General features: G+C 36.5%; 1 protein-coding gene across 1 annotated transcript in view; it reads right to left on the bottom strand.

Moving 5' to 3' along the window:
- Positions 1 to 18,061, bottom strand: part of ANKRD12 (ankyrin repeat domain 12) — a 133,829-nt gene extending 115,768 nt beyond the window's left edge. The window contains exon 1 of the mRNA XM_011983912.1: positions 17,784 to 18,061. The gene's annotated coding sequence lies outside the window, so the exon portion shown is untranslated. The remainder of the gene's footprint in view (positions 1 to 17,783) is intronic.
- Between the last annotated feature and the right edge of the window lie 3 nt (positions 18,062 to 18,064).

Below are 18,064 nucleotides of genomic sequence, written 5' to 3'. Positions count from 1 at the left end.
GAGACTCCGTCTAAAAAAAAAAAAAAAAAAAAAAAAATCAGACATGTAGAACAAAGAACAAAAAACACACAAGTTAAATAAACATACAGAAGTATGCAAACCCATTCACAGTTTTGAATCTATAAAACAATGACATGACTTCTCACTTAAAAGTACGACCAAGATTAAAACTGTTGGCAAGGGCTTGGGAAAACCAGCATTTTAATCCACTGCTGATGGGGATACAAACTGGGATATTCTCTTTGGAGACATATTTGGCAGAAACCGTAACAATTTAAATGCTCAGCCTTCTCTTCTAGTAATTCTACTTCAGGGATTATCCTACAGGTGTACTTACACAAATATGTAAAGATAACATAAAAATATATCCAACAAAGTGTTACTATAGTATGCCCAAAACACTGGAAGGGAAATCTACATATCCATTTATACCTGGTTAAACGAATTATGGTGCATTTTTATACTGAAAATTATCTTCAAGCATTTATCCTTTGTGTTGCAAACAACCCAATTATACTCTTTTAGTTACTTAAAAATGTACAATTAAATTATTTTTGGTTATAGTCACTCTGCTGTGACAGCAAACACTAGGTCTCACTGATTCTTTCTACTTTTTGTACCCATTAACCCTCCCCACTTCTCCAAAAAGCAGCTTTCTTATTTTTTTAACCTCTTCTTTTCTGAAGAACTTGTAAATATTAGGAGTGCCTCAGTATTTGAGGCTAGGTCACTTTTTATTCACTAACCCAGGCTACCTAAATGTGTGAAGTTAGAAAACCTAATCCAGTCTCACGGCTTTGAATACCACTAATAAGCTACTGATTTCCAAATTTGTATTTCTAGTTCTAGACCTTCTCTAGAACTCCAGATTTGTGTATGTAAATACCCACTTGACATCTTCACATGGATATCTAATACACATAACCAAACCAAAAAGGACTACAGAACTCTTGTCTGTTAATCTTCTCTATTCCAACACATGCCACCAACATCCATCCATCACTTAAACCAGAAATGCTGATTCCATCTCTAAAATATACCACAAATTAAATTCATGTCTTCCCATCTCACTTGCTACCATCTTATTCCAAGCTACCATCATCTCTTGAATAGACTATTGCAAACACTTCCCAAATTATCTTCCTGCTTACATTCTTGTCACCACCTCCACCTTATATCCTATCTTCTACAGGGAGTAGCCAGAGTGTTTGTTGTTATTGTTGTCGTTTAAGAGACGAGTTACATTACGTTGCCCAGGCTGGCCTTAAGCTCCTGCCTCAAGCGATCTGCCCACCTGTTGCCCAAGCAGCTAGGAGTACAGGTAAATGTGCTTCTGCACCTGACTTGGAGTAATCATTCATTCATTCATTTATTGAGACAGGATCTCGTTCTGTAGCTCAGACTGGAGTGCAGTGGCATGATCATGGTGCACTGCGGTCTCGACCTCAAGTGATCAATCCTCCCACCTGAGCCTCCCAAGTAGCTGAGACTGCAGGCACATGTTACCACATCCATCTAATTTTTGTATGTTTTGTAGAGACAGGGTTATGCCATGTTGCCAAGACTGGTCTTGAACTGCTGGGCTCAAGTCATCCTCCCGCCTTGGCCTCCCAAAGTGCGAGGAATTACAGGCTTGAATCACTGTGCTCAGCCGCAGAGTAATCTTTTAAAACTAAAAATGAAATTATATCACTGCCCCGCTTGAACTTTTGTATTGGTTTCCCATTCAAACTAAACTATGTATACAAAGCAGAATTAACGGAAAAGACATATGAAGAATTTTTAAAACATTTAAAAGCCTCTTAGAGCTAGAAGACTGTTAACATGTAGAACTAAGTAGTTACAAAAAAGAACCAATACAGAGTATGAACATACATGGGTTGAAACAAAGAACTCTTCAGATTAGGTATATAATAGATAAGCCAAAGAATGAATTAGTGAGCTAGAAGAACAAGTAGAGAAGACAGTCCCAGAACACATCAGGAAGGGATTATAAAAAAAAAAACCATACATATATATATATATAAAAATAAAGGTTATATATATATATATATATAAAGGTTAAGAGATATAAAGAAACCAGAAGTGAAAAAATCCATATAACAGAATTCTCATAAAGAGAAGAAAACAAAATATTGGAAAAAATGACCAATATTTTTCCATAAAGAGAAGAACATGGAGAAAACAAAATATTTGAAAAAATGACCAGTAATTTCCCCCAAATGAGAAAAGGTGAAAGAACTGAGATTAAATTGACTGGAATACATCCTGGGACACACAGTAGGCTCCCAACAAATTCAATATTTGGTAAATGAGTGAGTAAACATGAATCCAAGGGCCAAACCAGGAAAATGAACTATACACAGACACATTATAATGAAACTGAAAAAGACAAAAGATTTCAAAATGTTCTAGAGAGGAAAAGAAATCAAATTGACATCAGAACTCCCCCAAAGTAATATCAGAGATAAGAAAACAATGTAGTGATGTTCTCAAAATGTTAAAGGGAAAATATTTAAAACCAAAATCATTACTTGAACTAAGCTACTGGTGATAGTAAGCTATCAGCTATACATGAGGCTTAACTAAAAATATTTTCAGACATCAAAAGGCTTTAGAAGGACATACAAATACCCTGTTTGAAAATCTGCTTTTGAGTAGGCACTCAAATAATAGAAAAAAATCTATGGGCTGGGTACAGTGGTTAACGCCTGTAATTCCAACACTACGGAAGGCTGAGGTAGGAGGACTGCTTGAGGTCAGGAGTTGGAGACCAACCTGGCCAACATTTGAGACCTGTCTCTACAAAAAAAAATTTTTTAAAAGAAATATATGAGGATATTATGTAATATATGGGAGTAACAGTGAGTTTATAATCTAATGTCTATTTCATACAAAAAGAAAAAGGACAAATATGTAAAAGAATACCCCTATCAATCAACATGGCTTCTGGGAAAGGGTACGGGTCGAGGAGAGGGAAAAAGGCCACAGGAAAGTGAGAAAGCACTTAAAGGACTTATCTGGCTTAGAGGAAAAGTACACATTAAAATTTAAAAACTGTAGAAAATGAATAGAAATATAGGTCTCAATAAATCAAATGGATACCTTTGAAAACAAATGAACATTCAATCTATGTGACAGAAGGCAGAAAAAAAAAATGTTTTTAAGTGTGGTAAACAGAATGTAAATAATTTCCAATATATATGTTACTAAAATAAATGAAATTCACTAATGAAGAGTCTGTAAGAGTGGATAAACAGAATCCAGCAATATACTTTAAAAAAGAAAAAAAAAAAAAAGCAGACCACAAAAGAAGACCAAAAATGGTGACAATAAAAAGACAGGAAGAAGTTATATCTGGAAATACAAACCCAGGCTGGTAAATGGCCTGTTTTTTAAGGCCCTATTTATGAAAAATTGAGAGTCCTCCTGGTCTGGACTTTTACTCAAAGAGCCCAGTCTCGGCTTCCTGCCATTCCTGGGCTGATGGATTCCACTACTACATTAAAGCTCACACACTAAAGGTATCTTTTTATTTTCCCTATAGGACAAAGTTTCAACTTATGTTCTCTGTTATGACTGTGTTCTTTTTCATTTCAGGCACCTGCAGATTCCCCTTTCTTTAAATGTTTTATTTTTATCTAGCATTTCCATGTTTGAAAAAGAAGGGGGCATCTCCAGTCTATCCTTTTGTCCAGAAGTCCCTAAAACATTACTTTAGATTAAATACAACTGAGAGCAAGTTTAAATTATTTTTTTCTTTTTGTTTTTTAAGTATTGAGACCAGGTCTTGCTTTGTTGCCTAGGCTAGCCACAAACTCCTGGCCTCAAGCAATCCTCCTGCTTCAGCGTCTCAAAAGTGTTGGGATGACAGGCATGAACCAATGCACCTGGCCTAAATTACTTAATTTCATCATCTATATTATGAATGATAAAGTTCAATAAAAAGGCTATGAGAAGTAACTAAAATTATACCTTAGCATAGACCCCAGTGCATATAAAATATTCAAACTTACCACCCACTTTGTATTCTAACTGGAGAAAGTAAAGAGAGAACTCTGAGCATGGAATGCAAGTTCCTAACTTTATTTCAGTTCCAGCTTCCACTGAGCTGCAGCCGCTTTCAGGGCAAAAATGCTTTCTTCGAAATTGATTTGAGAAAAAAAGACAATTAGTAAAGGACCAAATCATAGTAAACAATTTTGAATGGCCCTTAAGGGTCATTCAGTTAGGAAAGTGACCATCACTTTTCATGTAGTTTGATCTGGGAGCTTGAGGTCCAAGATTCTACTGAGATCTACTAAAGACTTTTTGGTTGACCTTCATCAGTTCTCATTATTTCTGTTTCTTCTTGAAAGTAAAATTAGATTAGATGACATTTAAGATCCTCTCGTTCCAAAATTCTGATTCTTGCATAAGAGGTTTAGAATGATTTCACTTCAAATTCTAGTATTTTTTCTATGAATGCAAAATGATACCTTAAATTATTACATGTACTTACTGCTGTTTTCCTCATATGCAAAAAATAAACCATTAGACATAAACACTAATTCCTACTTAAACCGAGCAAACAGCTTAATTCCCTCACATTTTTAAAACGGTTTTGAAAAAAATACTGGAAAAGGCCTCAAAATAAATAGCCGTGCTTCTGAGATATTAACTGGACTTCCCTCCCTGCCTTAACTATTTAAGCCATTCAAGTGAGAATTCAGTCTATAAAAAGGCAACATGCTCTCTTTATCATCTTTTCCTAAAGTAATGGTTAATTTTCACCACGATGTTTTCTGGCAGTTATTCCATAACATTTTCCCACAAAAACCTAATGGCTGCACTCCAGATCAAGAAATTAGTATCCTTTTTTTTTTTTTTTAAATCACAAAATTGGCCGGGTACAATGGCTCACGCCTGTAATCCCAGCACTTTGGGAGGACAAGGCGGGCGGATCACGAGGTGAGGAAATCGAGACCATCCTGGCTAACATGGTGAAACCCCATCTCTACTGAAAATGCAAAAAATTAGCTGGGTGTGGTGGCAGGTGCCTGTAGTCTCGGGAGGCCGAGGCAGAACAGTGTGAACCCGGGAGGCGGAGCTTGCAGTGAGCCAAAATCGCACCACTGCACTTCAGCCTGGGCAACAGAGCGAGACTCCATCTCAAAAAATAATAATAATAAAAATAAATAAATAAATAAATCACACAATCACAAAATTTAACCGCCAACAGCATGCAAAAGATGAAGAAAAAAGTACAGGCATCTACAATCTTTTACAATAAACTGTCCTCAATGATGTCCTTAAAACAATGTTCTTAAAAGTTCTTAAGGAGTTTTTATGGTCTATTTTATAAAGTTCTCTAAAGTTTTAACTTTAGAATGGACATGTATTGCTTTTATCAGCAAATAAAAATTCTTTTAAAATAATAACATAGGTCCATTTCTACTTGATTTCCTCTGGAGTCCTAGAGCATTCTGGGTAGAACTCAAGAGGAAGTAATATATGAGGCGGCAGGTAACAGAGTGTTTCAGACAGTGGTAGATGAAAAGAGGTAAAAGGTACTTATTTTCTAACTCTAAAACCACAATAGGGAAAGAAGCAAAAGATTTAGGACACAAGCTCAATCCATTAAATATAAGCTTCATTTTTTATTAGTGTTGCTAAATATTATACCTTTCAGGAATCTGAGCATGAGAGAATTCAGAAGACTATACAAAATAAATACATTACAGGCCAGGCACGATGGTTCACTCCTGTATTCCCAGCACTTTGGGAGGCCAAGGTGGGCAGATCACCTGAGGTCAGGAGTTCAAGACCAGCGTGGCCAACATGGTGAAACTCCGTCTCCACAAAAATACAAAAATTAGCCGGGCGTGGTGTGCGCATGCCTGTAGTCCCAGCTATTCAGCAGGCTGAAGCAGGAGAATCGCTTGAACCCAGGAGGCGGAGGTTGCAGTGAGCCCAGACTGCACCACTACACTCCAGCCTGAGTGACAGAGTGAGACTCCTTCTCAAAAAATAAAAATAAAAATAAATAAATAAATCATTACAAATAGCCAATTTGCTTTAGCTATAGTCTATCATTACTTTCAAAATTCCACAACAGTAAACCTATAGGATAGAGTTCTATATAGATAGTCCAATTACCTGAAATAATAAACAACCAATATCTACTAATTCTAGCCAAATCTAGGTAAAATACATTAGAAGGAAATTAGGAAAGTAGAAAATAAGCACTACAAGACTTGGGTTCTAATTGTAACTTGAAATTTCTAGTACACTCTTTGGCTTTCAGTTTCCTATTTTAAAACAACGTCCATTCCAACTCTAAAATTCTACCACTCTTTATCTCCCCCAGCCATCACTTTCCTTAATATAGACATCATGAAAAGTATGTTCAATAAACACTAGCTAGTCTAAATCAACTAATTCTCCTTAAAACTTCAACAAAAATGAATGAAGTCTGTGATGTTAACTTATTTAAGTGTGGGTATTTCCTTTAGCTGTCATATCCTAGTTTGCTCATACAATTATTCTATCACTTAGCATTTACTAAACACTTAACATGTCACATAATGGAACTAAGATGAACAAAACACAATCCTAGCCTGAAGAGAACTGACAGCCTTTAACAGGAAAAAGACAATTTAATTACTACGCAGAATAATAAATGCTATGTAAGCAAGCACCCAATTTGGGTGCATGTGTACGGAGGTAGGGGTGGGGAATTACAAGAGGAGGGAACACTAAAATAGAGTCTTGAGAATGACTGAGGCAGGTAGATATAGATGGGGCTGGTGTGGGAGCAGGATAAGCATATGCACAGGTGTACACACATGCACACACAGAAGCAGACCACAATGAAGGAACAGCAAAAAACTGAAGCAGAGTGGGATAGAAAATGAGGCTGAAGAAAGCAGGAAGGGATCTCATCATGAAGCCCGTTGTCATTGTGTAGTCTGTTCTTTATGGTAACAAAAAAGGCTTCCAAAAAAGTAGTGACATAATTCGAGTAGTGTGTTCAGAAAGGTGCCCTTGGTGAAACTCTGAAAGACGGACTTGAGAGGAATTAGCTAAGACACAAGGAGACCACTTAAAGCACAATGACCAGATTGTGGTGGGAGGAGGGTCACAGGGGGCAGGGGTGGAAGAGTAAACAAGAACAAGAAGGCTAGAATGAAACCTAAGTTTCCGGCTCCAGCAATAAATAAGAAGTAAAATTCCTTTGGAAATAATTTAAATAAGCAATTAGCATTTATCTGTTGTATTTATCTTCGAATAGTAATAATAACTCAAATTTTTAAAAAATAAAATTCTTGTTATCCCATCAAATATTTACAAGACATTAAAGAGATGTTTTTGACTATGTGAAACACCTGATTATAAGGGATCACATTCTAACAATGCATTTAGAGTTTGTAAATAAATACGGGCAGTTGTATTTACAATTATCTATTTGCCTAGGGTATCTCATACATACATACATATACATACGTGTGTTTGTGTGTGTATATAGTCTCCCCCCTCCAGAATTGTTAAGGTAGGTATATAAAATATTCACCTGCAATTGAGACGGTTGGCACAGATGACTTCTAAAGGTCTGAGATTTTTAAAATGAGTTGCAGAGTTTACTGACCTTCCGGCCCTAACAGGTTCTAAATTGCTGCAACTTCCATAAACCAGCAGAGGGCTGCAACAGCTTAGAGAAAATGGTTAGGCAGCTTTACTTGCATTTCTGGCACAGGGAGCAGAAAATACTACCAAAGCTGAAAAGCAGAAACCTAACAGCCACTGTATTCACTTCACTGTCAACAGGGAAAAAGCTCACAGGTTCTAAAAGGATTCTAAAATTCTGAAAACTAGAAACATCCACAATTAAGAATTCTGCTATCTCCTTTCTCTTCTAGCAAAACGGTAAACTGTTTGAAGGCCGAATAAAATTTCACAAAATAAGTACGGGGAAAAAGTCTATCAAAATGAGTTGGCAATTCACCACTTCCTTTTAGACCTATTGTGCCATACAACTGATCTTCCTAAAATAATTATTTTGTTTCTTTCCTCTCAAATCTATACTTTATCAGTTTTGTCCTGCATATAGTGGAATGCTGAAGTTTAGCTTTCACAAGATTTCTAGGTACATTCCTACCTCATACATAAATCTTATTTTCAACTCCTCTAGTCACACTGCTCTCAATACTATATACAATGTGCAACAGAGTTAAGATGGAAGAGGTCAGGCTTCACTGAATAAGTCACAGTTGAGATGAACCATGAAGAAACAAAAGGATTTAAATAGGTCTAGAGAAAAGGGAAAGTTCATCATGCTATTTTTTGTACCTTTTAAATTATCTAAAATATTCTAAATAATTTTTTTTTTGTATTTTATTTTTGCTCCCTCTGCGGCCCCCTCCAAAAGATAGGCTATGGCAGCCAATCTTTGCAACATATCATAACAATTACAAATAAGGCTGGTGCTACTCTTAAGTATTACTCACAGCTTAATCCCCAAAAGTGCCCTGTCTCACTTTTACTGCTTTCTATAAAAATGATAGGCACACACTTTAGCCTTAAATGAAAGGATTTTTAATTATTTAAATAATGGATACAGTTTTAGCAGTGGTACATAAGATAAATGAGATTGGGATAGGTCATTAAGAAACCGGAATAGTTTACAATAATCACTGCCTCTGCAATATAAGCCTGAGATCCTAAACACTATGTCCAAATTCTTGATGCAGTTGTGGAGAGCTGAAATCAATCCCTACGAGACAGCAATCCAAGTAACAAAGTATTTCTAACTTACATACAACATCATTTCCACCCTGATCCAACAATATGATGGTTATAACACTGCTCAAATTACAGATTAAAACTGACACTTCCATGACTATACCAGGACTGAATTGTTTGGGCCTTTATTTTAGTCTTGATCTGCTACCTTTTTCTTTATCCTGCTTACTCTCCAACACAAACCTACCTCCTACAATATACACTAGATTTCAGAACAACTGTACATTCCAGGGCATTCAAAGGAAAACACACTTTAAACTGGTTTAATGTAGCATTATATGTCACTGGTAGCTCTTCTGACCAAAGTCATTTAGAATTATAAACTGTTTTCCCTGACAAAGCATGTTGATGAGAAGAAGGAGAAATATGGTAATGAACGACCAGAACAGAGTAATTTCACAGTATTCTAATAGCTGAAAGAAAGTAGTATGAAAAAGCTGATACTGTGAAAACTCCAACAACAACGCAAAAGAATAAGCGTGTATTTGGTTGGTTTTTACTTTTTTTTTAGTTTTATGGAGATGGAAGCTCATTATGTTGGCCAGGCTACTTTCAAAATCCTGGCCTCAAGCAATCCTCTCACCTCTGCCTCCCACGGTGATGGGATTACAGGTGTGTGCCACTGTGCCCAGCCAAAACTCCTTTTTTTGTGGATGGAGTCTCACTATTTTGGCCCAGGCTGGGCTCAAACTCATGCTCCTCCCACCTCAACCTTCTGGAGTAGCTGGGATCACAGGCATGTGCCACTGTGCCAGGCTTGGTTTTATTTTTAAAATAGAACACTTTCTGACATATAACCACACAAATGTTTTTGAATTGGGGGAGAAAAAGGCAAATGTCACTGATGGTGCAAATGTTAAGCAGGTTTACTAAAGGAATTGTATTATAAAAAGTAACGCCTAAAAAAGAAATTAAGGACTCTCTAAGAATCTAAAAGTTCTACAGCAAAAACTGAACCTACATTTCCAAGTCAGTGATTCTCGGCCTCTTTGAAGAGACCTATTTCAGTACCTAAAACACACAGATCCTTTTCCCTGAACTCATATTTACCAAAAAATCTACAACTTCAAAATACACACAGAACCTCTTCCTAATTATGCATCTTGATTTTAGGTAATTACCTCTTCTTGCTAGATTTTAAGCTGCCCATAAACAGAGAATGCCGTCTTCAGATATGTGCTTACAACTGGGGCCTAAAACCTTAAGAACCTTTCTAAATAGTTACCTCCTATTTAAATTCTATACCTCTAGAATTACTTTCTAAGAAAATTAATTTCCCACCTTGGAAATTAATTTTTATTAAGCCCCTCATCCTAGTAATTGTGGCTGTTCTCAACTGCTACCCACTTTTAGTCCCAGTTCATCCTCTTATGCCAGTCAGACCATCCTCTCGCCACTGTCACTGAGGTGATTCTCATTGATTCAATAAATATATGCTAACCATTTACAACACGATGGAATAGAGAACAAAACAGAATGATTTGTGTCTTTACACGGCTTACCATGTTCCTTTCCACATCAACTAGAAAGCAATTTGGATGATTAAGGAATAATACTATCCTCCTATGTGATTATGTCTGTATTTTGTTTCCTGAGTGTGAATTCTTAAAGAGACATATACTATAATATTGCCTTCACGTGTATCTTCCCAAATCCCTGCCTCAACAATGCTAAATGTAGTGCTGTACCTAGAGACATTCCTTTAAAAACTGTTAATTATGTGTTTAAAATTTCACTACATCCAGAGTCTGGCATGGTGGCATACGCCTGTAATCCCAGCTACAAGAGAGGCTGGGACAGGAGGATTCCTTGAGACCAGGAGTTTGACGCTGCAGTGAGCTATGATGGCACCACTGTACTCCAGCAGGGGCAATAGAGCAAGAACCCATATCTAAAAATAAAACTAATAAAAACTTCATTATATCTACAGTACTTGTTCATTGTGGTAAAACTGGAAAATTCAGAAATGAGAAGATAAAAATTCCAAAGACTTTCAAATTTAAGAACCCATTACATTTTCAGACTGAATACTTCATGACTTCACTTTTTACTCCTTGTAAAAATCCATAATCATAATACAAATTACATATTTTCACCTAAAGTGTCTAAATTTATCATTTTATCTTTTCTTTTAATATCATCATCTTTGAAGGTGCAGTACTGAAAGGAAGCAATACAGTCACCATCACTTACTAGATATGTGTAACTTTAAATGATTTAACTTGAACCTTAGCTGCCTATGATCAACTATGGAGTAGTTGTAATTATACCTCTGCCAGTCTATTAGCACTTCCTAATGAATATGACTCAAGTGTGAGAGTACATGTTTCCCCTATGCTCAAAAGATTCTGTTTTCTGCTACTCCCACCCTAACATCTGAGTATACAAAAGCTATAGGAAGGGGAAATTCTTAGACTAGGAGTGTGAATGGAATAATAAAAGAGCATAAAGACTAACCACCCCAATAAGGGAGTAGTACTCTAGAGACAGCCTGTTTCTTCTGGGGTTTCTGAAGGGGCACTGGTGCTATAAAATAAAATTTGTAACATATAGAAGACTAATAATCACTAATATACAAAGATTATGCAAAAGGAGGTTGGAAAATTAATAATCTTTTATTACAGTCTTTAAACAATAGCATACAATACTTGCATGCTGTAAAACCCTAATAAAAATGTCAAAATATTATTTGTTTAAATCATTGATTGCTACTCCTAGAAGTTTTGAGTAAGAAAAAAAGAAAAATGGCCAAAGGATATGATGTGTCAAGTCACAGTAGAGAAAATGCAAATGATTATTTTCTCAGGCGTTAGCTAATGTAAAATGAAAGTAATATAATTTTTAAGTTTAACAATACAAATATAGGTATGTAAGGCTCTATGTAAGTATAGATTAATTTTGAATGGGCCCTTCCAAGAAAGAGCGCTAGTGCCTGAAGGAAGAGGAGGAGCCTCAAAGGATGATAAAGGACAAGGGAAAGAATGAGTAAGCCAATTTGCTGTCAACCATTCTTGCTTACTTTCAATAACATGAGGACAAATAGAAACACAGTAAAGGGGGGCGGTGGGGGTGGTGTTTGGTCATATTCAACTGCAGCTTAAAGAGAATTCTTGGCAGGGAGCAATGGTTCACGTCTGTAATCCCAGCACTTTGGGAGGCTGAGGTGTGTGGATCACGAGGTCAGGAGTTCGAGACCAGTCTGGCCAAGATAGTGAAACCCCGTCTCTACTAAAAATACAAAAAATTAGCCAGGCATGGTAGCGGGTGCCTGTAATCCCAGCTACTGGGGAGGATGGGGCAGGAGAATCGCTTGAACTCGGGAGGTGGAGGTTGCAGTACGCCAAGATCATGCCATTGCACCCCAGCCTGGGCGACAGTGTGAGACTTCATCTCAAAAAAAAAAAAAAAAAAAAGAATGTTCTTCACTCCTGATATGTTTTTACAAATCCTGGAAGATAAGCATAATTTCTGAAAGCTGAATAACCACTACTGGATGATCACATCAACTATAAATACATTAGTGAATTGGACTGATCTTAAGAAAAAATTTCTCAAAGTAACAAACTTAAATTTATATAATTTATAAATTTCAACTTAAGTTCTTGAGTAAAAAAGATCCAGTTAGAGATATTCTGACAACAACTTTCTGAAGTGTTTTCTTAACTAGATATTTAAGACATCTGCACTTACATGTAACATATATGAAGGTATCTAATAGTATGCAGCATACAGAAGCTCAAAAGAAGTTCTTTTCCTTGATTACCAAGTAACTCCCAAGTAGTGAGAATTAAACTCTGGTAGAAAGGATTTATTTTAACTCAGTGGTTCCAAGACTAACATGGAACACTGGAATGCAAGTCAAGGCTTTATTCCCAGTTACAATATTCTTGTGCAAATTACGGTAGGAAATGTGTTATGAAATTTTAATTTTCTTATCTAATCGTCTTTATCATCATTAACCATTACAACTAAATTTTTTTTTTTTTTTTTATAGCATCGCTCTGTCTTCCAGGCTGGAGTGCAGTGGCTCAATCTTGGCTCACTGCAACCTCTACCTCCCAGGTTCAACCAATTCTCCTGCCTCAGCCTCCCAAGTAGCTGGGATTACAGGGGTGCGCCATCACACCCAGCTAATTTTTTTGTATTTTTTAGTAAAGGGGGTTTCACCATGTTAGTCAGACTGGTCTCAAACTCCTGACCTCAGATGATCTGCCAGCCTCAGCCTTCCAAAGTGCAGGGATTACAGGAGGGAGCCACTAGGCGCCTGGCCCATTACCACTAATTATTAAAGCTGTACAAGGAATGTTTTTAATGTTTACCTCTACTCTGTTTCAGAAGAGGTAAACAGAATAGAAAGTTGTGTACAATTTGAATTTCGTGGGAGAAAATAAAAGTGCATGTCTCTCCTTTCTCTTCCTTTAGGTTTGCTAATGCTTCTCTTTCATGAGTGAATTTCAAAGGAATCTAACATTACTCCAGATAATTTTAACCTGGATTCAATCCACGGCTCAATATCATCAGATTACCTGACAATCCTTGTTTTGCCTTACTGAGCTGTGAGGTTCAAAAGAGAATCAGATGTAAAAAGCACTGTGTGAACTACAAAGCACTACAATTTTTAAGGTACTACTTTTCTTTTATCTTGAGAGTCAATACAGCTATTTCCAGGCAGAAGAGAGAGCCACAAATGGTTTTTGTTCTCTATTAGAAGTCAGAATGCCGACAAAACTCCTATGTGGGAGGAACAATCTGAAATCTGAGAAGCTATAGAGGTCTATTATAACTCTTTGCTATTGTTACAATAAGAGACTATATATCCAGGTAAGGTGGCTAAGACCTGTAATCTCAGCTACTAGGGAGGGTGAAGCAGGAGGACTGCTCGAGGTCAGGAGTTCGAGACCAAAACTAGTCTGAGTAACATAGTGAGACCTTGGCTCTAAAACAAAACAAAACAAAAACAAACAAACAAAAAAACCCCTATTTATTTTGAAAGGTTAACAATTCCCCAACCTATGCATATTATTAGAGATTATTCATCTTATATTGTCAAAATAAGATAGATAACAGACACAGGGTAGTTAAAAATGTACTTATCGCTAACATTTGTGTTATTTTTCCCAGTTATGGCCTAAATACACACTGATAACCAGAAAAGTAAACTATTACATATTTTGAAACAATTTTAGCCCAATAAACAGATGTTAAGGAATTGGCCAAAGATGACACAATTTTTTTAACTTTTAGAATTTTTTTAAAGTCAAAGAAAAAGAAATGACTTCCACCCTGTAACCTGCAGCTTCATAATCTACCTCCTTCAAGTTGGAAGTGTCTCCATGTTACAACTGAATTTTCTAAGGACTTATGTTTGAATTTGAGTTTCTTAGAATTTTGGAGGATTGCACCAATCAGAAAACCTGATCTTGGATACTGTTTTCTAAGCTGGACAAACTCAGCAAATTTTCTATTGCTGGATCTATTTCCTTATGAAAGTCCTAAATGAGTTTGGTTAGTTTTTCTTCAGTCACTGTGACGAAAGAATGTCTCTTTAGAAGAATGGTATCAATAGAAAGGTGGAATTCGTTAGGATAGCCAACAACCATGGCCCTTTCCGTAGCTGGTAAGAATAATGTGCTCTGACAACTAATAAAAAACCACCACCACAGCAACAAGTATATCTGCATCTCATAAAAAGGGTTGCTGGCCTACGTTCTATGATTCCCATAAAGGTACTTTTTTTTTTTTTTTCCCCGAACCACCAAGAAGGTAGAATAGCTGTCCCCCAAACGTTTTTCATGAAATCTGAAATTTAAGAATCCCTGCCTTAAAACTCTTAGAAAACCAACTTAATTAGAGGCACAGCAGATAAATGGTTAATAAAACAGGACAATGAAATCTATTATTTAGTGTGTAAAATCTACACATCACATAACTGTTCACAGCCTCAGTTTCCTCTCCATTTTACAAGGTTATTATGAAAATTACCTAAAATGTTTCAGTTAAAACGGAGATTTGCATATTCTAAGTGTTCAGCAAATATTATCTATGATTATTAGTAGCTTTATTTTCAAAACTATAAAAACTCCGATAATCTATGTAATACTACAACACTGATGTTGGTTTCCAGGATTATCAATTTACAGCACTAAGAAGTTTCAAACTTAACAGCAAAGGCAAACAAAAACTGTTTTTAACACTTCTAAATATTTTAGATATACCAGATAACCTTAACATGAACTATTCAAAGACGAGTTTTTAAAGGAAATCATCTCCTGCTTTTGCGTATCTGAAAACTAGCAAGAGTCAAATAAATTAACATTGCTACTAAGATTACTTTCACTATTACTTTTAAAAAGCCATTGTCTGTTACAGAAACAGATTATGAATGCATGAGTATGTATGAGAATATTTTCAAATGCTAAAGAAACTTCATATTCTCCAGGGAAAGTCAGATTAATAACTGCAATATTTAAAATGTTCATAAGCAGCTTAACTAAGGTTAGAACTAAGTGGGGATCAGAAAACGTATCTACAGGAGTTATAATCTGTAAAACAGCAGAAGATGAAAACAAAGCTAGGGCTATGCAAAAATTCAGGGATCTAAACACCTTGTTATGCTTTAAGAATTGTATTTTCTTTAAAAATAACATTACCACGTTGTACAGAAGTTTACAGTATACAATGTGCTTTCTAAAATATTCTCATTTGTTCCACAGAATAACATTAAATTATGCAGGAAAATTACTTTTGCAGGTTAAGAAGGCAAAGTTATTATTATTATTGTATTTTTAAAGTTGCAGCTGATAGAAGGCAAGGTTCTGAAAGTGAATGCGATATGTCAAAAACCGTTGTTAGGAAGTGAGGAAGTGATAAATCAAGAATTTAAACCCAGGCCTTCTCACTTATATTTCAATGTCCTTTCCACAACTCCATAAGACTTCTGAAGAGGCAAATTAGCATCTTCACAGAAAGAAACCTCTCGGTCAAACCACAGGTTGTTTTTAACTAGCTGCAGACTACCTTCAAGTGTTTTCACCTTTATTTTCTCATGTGTAAAAATAAAGGAAACGAATAAGAAAATCACAGGTCCCTTCCAGTCCCAAGGATAAATCTCAACACTGTATCCTTTATAAGGCATACGCACTTTACAAATACATGTTGTTAGCAACAAATTCCAAGTTAGAAAGCAGTGTCAATAGCTCTTAAGCAACCTACAGCAATTATTCGACAAATTCTTCACGACCACGTGATACATGTTACCTTAACATGACTAAGTCTACATACAGAAAGTAGTAGGAGAAACCTCTTATGAACTAGGATGGAAATGACTCCATTAACCATCCTCTTTTTGGACTGAAATAATGCTATTAAAACGTAAGAATGGTTTAAAGAAAAGTTTACGTGTCAGCTAATAGCAAGAAATCAAAATGATACTTTTACAACCACTCTTAATATTTTTTTAAGAATAAAAATCTCTTCTCCAACGAAGTGTTTTCCAAATATCCTACCATTTCTCCAATCTACTTCAAAAGAGTATCAGTCATGTTTTCCAGCTTCTATAGGGAAAAAGTAGTATCGACAGCTTGATAAAAACATCTTCCTTTTAAACTCATTCTACCAGCTGGACACTAGTCTGCAAATAAAATTCAGGCTTTTTTTCCCCCTTCGGTATTAACAAACCAGTATAAGTCTGCACAATGTATTTTCAGCTAAATTCTTTCCTCGTCTGAATATTTTTGTTCTCTTTACTCCTCCTCAAATATTCTTCATGGAATACACACCCAGAGATTTCCACTTTCCCAGTTCTGTGTAGTTCATGAAACTATTCCAATAACTAATTCTTAACAACTACTATGAGAACTATGAGATTAAGAACATTAAAAGTATTCTACATAAGTACACTTAACACTCATTTTCCTTCCATTTTAACATCTCGTCTATCTCTAACATAAAACACATAACGAGTTAAACTTGACCTTAGCCAAGATGCCTGTAGAGCTACAGAAATGTATTCAGTGCCTGTATCAAATAAAAGATTCTTAAGCACTAAAACCTATCTCCCCTTGTCTATAACCTCCAGGGGAAAATATTTCAAATCTTCTAAAGGTTTCGCTTTTAACCCAAATTAAAGATTTTTCTCAACAAGATTAGTTAATATAACGACTTCATCTTACACAGTGGACACTATTTCATTTTGCTTTTAAGCCACTTGGCACCAATAGAGCATATGTTCGGCCAGTTCTGAGCTAATCTCCAGGAAAGGCTTTGTATAACAATTGAAGAAACTCAGATCTGTGCCCAAGATTTTTAACGTCCTACTTCAGCATATGTTTTTGGTTTTTTTGTTTGTTTTTCTGTTTGTTTTTGAAAAGGAGTTTCACTCTTGTTGCCCAGGCTGGAGTGCAATGGCACGATTTCGACTCACTGCAACCTCTGCCGCCTGGGTTCAAGCGATTCTCCTGCCTCAGTTTCCCAAGTAACTGGGATTACAGACATGCGCCACCACGCCTGGCTAATTCTGTATTTTTAGTAGAGATGGGGTTTCACTATATTGGTCAGGCTGGTCTCGAACTCCTGACCTCAGGTGATCTACCCACCTCGGCCTCCCAAAGTGCTAGGATTATCGGCATGAGCCACTGCACCCGGCCGTGCATATGTTGTTAATAAACAGTTAATTTATGTTAAAATATCTATTTCCCTAGCCTTTCTTTATAATTTACACAAACCATTCTAAAATGAAAACGAAATACACGACGGAAGATGCAGGCTCATTTCAACTTTAGGATTAGAGATAATTCCGAACCATTACATACACAGCACTGGATGTGCAACACACTTCACCTTAGTTCGCAGTTTAACCACGGGTGTCCAGTGGAAATTACAATCCCTGTGACAACACTGCTTTAAATGTTTCCTAAGGTTTCAACGAGTGCAACAGTAACTTCCTATCCCAGACAGCGTCTTACTGTTATTACTAAAACAGCTGTCAGCTAAGCTTCGGACACCTCTTTGTACAACCGTTGATTCAACGCTTTGGGATCTGGAAGGATGCGTCATTCCACATCACTCCTCAAAACGAGATCTAAGCACCTGACGTGCTCCAGGGGTCTTGAAGCATCTCAAGTGGGCACTTGAAAAACGATGAACCGCCTGCCCAATGCGGCAAGGTTAGATTACGCCGACATTCAAGACAGAACTGTAGAGTGGCAGCTCTTTCCCCGTACGCTACTAAAGCAGCAATTTCCCTTCTTGCTTTCATCCACCTCTCCCAGGACCCGGGTACCTC

The sequence above is a fragment of the Mandrillus leucophaeus genome, unplaced genomic scaffold, assembly GCF_000951045.1.
Source record: "Mandrillus leucophaeus isolate KB7577 unplaced genomic scaffold, Mleu.le_1.0 Scaffold257, whole genome shotgun sequence".
NCBI classification, from domain to species: Eukaryota; Metazoa; Chordata; class Mammalia; order Primates; family Cercopithecidae; genus Mandrillus; species Mandrillus leucophaeus.
This window is presented reverse-complemented; position numbering and strand designations above follow the sequence as displayed.